We start from the raw sequence: 4,195 nt of genomic DNA, 5'->3' as shown, positions 1-4,195 counted from the left end.
AGGACTTTTCGACTCAGTTTTACTCCTTCTACCTGCCTACGAGAGATTGTACGGCAATTCTGGGACACCCTGTATATATGTCGGAAGGGCGCGAGAAAGGGACGGAGGAGGATTAAAATTAGAGTGACAGTTGTGCGGGGGGTTCCCCCCCTTCCCGCTTGCGCAATCGAGCACGTGGGACCGACGAAACCTTTTCTACACCCATTCTGTCTCCGCGAGATTCCCATGACAGCCTTCCTGATGTGATCCCCTTTTATTACGAAACTGTTTTTTCTCATCGGCCGTCTCGTCGTCGCGCGCACGAGATTTTTATCGCGCCGAGATGTCTCCACGCGAGATCGAATTTGTCCGCCAAATCCGTGTTCTCGATTGCAAGAAACTCGCGCGGGTGTTAAAGCGCGTCGTTTCTCTCAAAGCTCTTCTTGAAATTGAGCGCAATCGAGTGTGAGCGGAACAGATGTAGGCTGTTGCTACGTTAATAAATGCGTTCTCGCCGGCGGCGCGAGGAAAAGCGAAGAGACTGGACCTCGTGAAGAAGGAACGGAGATCGGTAATAAAACTGCAAAAATATAAAAAAGATGAGAAGCTCCGCGCGCGACAGGAATTTATAAGATATTAATTATCTTATTGCAAGCGAGAGCGTGTAACGCGAGTAGAGATCGCGCGAGCACTGCGATTACATAATTATCGCATTAATGTGAGAGCTCTTTGAGTTTGTCACACGTCGAGGCGACTAATATTTACCTTCCCGACCACTCACGTAATACGCTTTCGTTCGCTCCCTCTCTTCCCCTCGCTCGCTTATATATTCTTAAATTCAAATTCAGATTCTTCTCCCCGCGTACAAGCGCATCGCACGACTTGACGCTTACGCGCATAGTTCCACCACACACGCGTCGCACGCGCATTTGGGGTCCGCTGGTCAATTTGCGACAATTACCGAGCCGTTGCGACCGGTTAAAGTCACTTAGAGAGCTCGGATCCGTGCTCACGTATCATCATCCGCGACCAATCTCGCTTATTTCTGACGTCGCAAATCTTTTTTTTTGTTTTTTTGTTTTTGCAAAATCAAAATTAACGCGCGAACTGATAAAAAACTTTTTTTCGCGAAAACAAAATAATTGATAAAGAATAAGAATTGAGATTTCAATTAAAAAAACACTTGTAAAAATTTACAAGTAGAATTCGTTACATGTGTGTGTATATATATATATATATATATATATATATGTGTGTGTGTATATATATGTGTATGTGTGTATATATATATATTTATATATATATATACATATTATATATATATGTTATATATATATATATATATATATTATATATATATATATATATATTTTTATATATATATATATATATACACGCACAGTTTTCCGCACAAACATCCTGCGAATAGCTCGTACAGTCTTATATATATATTTCTTGTTAAAAAAATTAATATCAATAACACAAGGCAGTTATCAAAGTGCCGACACAAGTTGCGACACACAATTTTCAAGAGAGAGAAGTTATGTCACAAAGTATTTTTAATCTTGTATACCAGCTTGTCTCTCTCTCTTGACGACAACATTGTTTACTTCTATTTGAGGAGCGAGAGATTTTTTTTGAAATTCTCTTTTGATTTAGAAGACTAAATAATTTTTTTTTTCCTCGCAATATAATTGCCCGTTATTTAATACTCTCGTGCAACAACAGAGATAAGATACACGATGTTTAGAGATCCGATATATATATATATAATCCGGGTTATCTTCAGGGTTAAGACCTGGTTTAACTTTAACTTGCGCTTTGTGCGATCGGAGATAAACGTAGGCGTATTGCATCCTACGTCAGCAAGTCCGCGAGAGAGAGAGAGAGACCCCAAGACGTTGTGGCATTGAACGTTACAATCGCGCGTTATATGTACCAACCGTTTTTTTTGGCTCGCCGCTATTTGAAGAGAGTTTCAAGACGACAAGCTACATAATCGTCGAAAGAAAAAAAACAAGAATGTTGACGACGTTTGTCCGATTCCGCTCTTGTCACGTCAAGAATTGTAAGATATATCAAGTATTTTACGAACGAAGTTTTTTGTTACAAACGTGCCTCCACTAACAACGTAAGATACGCTGCTCTACGAGAGAGAGAAAAAAAGTCATGCATATTAATGAATCAGCACGAGTTTTTTTCGCGCGCGAGCACGTGTGACGCGCGCGAAATGCGATCGATATCGCGGTAATGGTCCGACGAATAATTGTGGTTTTATTTATTTTTTTTTTTTCGTTCGCAAGGAGCGTCGAAGAGAACAAAAAGACACGATTCGTCGAGTAAGCGTGAATGTTCACAATAACGTCGTTCCTATAACAATAACAACAATAAATTCGAGTTTCCGGAGGCAATTATTCTCGACGTTCTAAATTTGAAACAACTTGAAAAGCCGCATACGAATCGAGCGCTACATAAGATAAAATGACACACATGTCTGTGTTCTTAATAGGTTTCGCGGTCGCTTTTAAAAGTGAGACGCGCGGAAAATCGCGCGGCGACGAAGCGCGCGACGCGCGGAAGAAGCCCGTCGATTGGCGGTCACGAGTCGCCTCGGTTACATAAGAGCCTTCTCGTCGTGATTACAGCGAGCTTCTGCTTCGAGAGTCGGAGGAGAAAGAGAGAGAGAGACACACACACGTTGCTTTTGGTTTGGCGATAGAGAAAAAAAAAGAGAGAGAGAAAGAGAAAGATCGGAACATGCATAAATAAGAAGAAAGAGGGGAGAGCGAGAGAGAGAGAGAGAGAGAGAGAGAGAGAGAGAGAGAGAGAGAGAGAGAGAGAGAGAGAGAAAGGAAGAGAGTGCACGAGGGCAACGACGCGCCGTCGTCAGATAGTACGAAGGTCCAGAATGATGCTGGATGATCCCGAGAGCGGTGAGAATGGTGATGACAGTGACGCATGTGTGATGTGCGATGCACACGCGACGCCGGCGATTTACGTGCGCATTTGTAACTGAATAGCGCAGAGGAGAAGTCAGAGGAAGGTTGCGTCTCTCTCTCTCTCTGGAATTTAGGTCTGAAACAATTATCTGTTAATTTATTTGAAAATTTATTATTAGAAGTTTTTATTATTAAGAATATATTCTTTTTCATTATATATAATTTATAGAAATATATTGCTGTCGAAAAATTTTATTAATTTAACGGAGGTTTTGAAATTACTTTATAAATTTATTATAAATATAAAATATAAATTTATAATTTATTATATTTTTTTATAAATTTCTTTCTCTCTCTTTCTCTCCCTCTCTCTCTTGTCTCTGTCAATTATCATATAAATGATAAAATAACAGCCATTTATTTATAATTCAGTGTTCTTCAAATTGAACTTTTTAAAGTCGCTCACGCTGTTGTTGCGCCGAGGGAAGCAACAATTTCGAAATTGTTGCGCATTTTGGACACGTTGTATAAAAATCTGGTCTCCCTCGTCTCTCGCTCGTCGTTCAAAAAAAAATGTTTTTTTTTTCTCATATTTTATTTAACGCCTGATTTTTTAAACTTGTGAAATCTCTGCAACAGCAAGACAATAGTGAATGGATTTTTGTGCACGTGCAAGCGCGCAGAACATTTCGTGAAAACCGAGTGTCAAGCAAGAGTGTTCTCGCAGAACCGTGCGCGATGCGTGTGTGCACACGATTCCGCGAGCGATAAGACACCACGTGTCTACGTATCTCTATGTTGTAACGTCAGTATCGTCCGATCGCGCTAATCGTTGTTAGATAAGAAGAACATTGCGTTGGTATAGAAAAGAAAGTATAATTTAAAACGCGGGATAATAGAAATTTCGCGCGTTTATGTTAAATAACGCGCATCAGGAACGTATATGAAAATAGAACAAACCAATGGAAATAATAAGATAAACTTATCGTTAAACTTACGTTTGACAATGGCGGCGTGGTTTCTTTCTGTATCTTCTCCGCGAAACGTCACAAATAAAGTTTCATTCAAGTTTGATCGAATAAATATACCGTGTCGGAGAGAAAGGGAAAATCATCGCTCGAACAATTGTTGTGTTTGACTTGTAGGGCAATATTATCCTCCACCAAAAAAATTATATTCTTGTAAGTAGGAGATTTTATACTTAAAAAATCTTCTTCAAGATTTTAGATGATATTCTTCTGAAATTAAGAATATATTCTTAATATTAATTATAATAT

At 39.4% G+C, this 4,195-nt stretch overlaps 1 protein-coding gene across 1 annotated transcript in view; it reads left to right on the top strand.

Annotated features, from left to right (window-relative positions):
- Nucleotides 1-4,195, top strand: part of LOC109860229 — a 42,327-nt gene that overhangs the window by 30,134 nt on the left and 7,998 nt on the right. The gene's annotated exons all lie outside the window — the stretch shown is intronic.

The sequence above is a fragment of the Pseudomyrmex gracilis genome, unplaced genomic scaffold (genome assembly GCF_002006095.1).
Source record: "Pseudomyrmex gracilis isolate BER0280 unplaced genomic scaffold, ASM200609v1 scaffold_351, whole genome shotgun sequence".
Taxonomy (NCBI): Eukaryota; Metazoa; Arthropoda; class Insecta; order Hymenoptera; family Formicidae; genus Pseudomyrmex; species Pseudomyrmex gracilis.
Note: the sequence above shows the minus strand (reverse complement) of the source record. Positions and strands in the feature narration are given on the sequence as shown.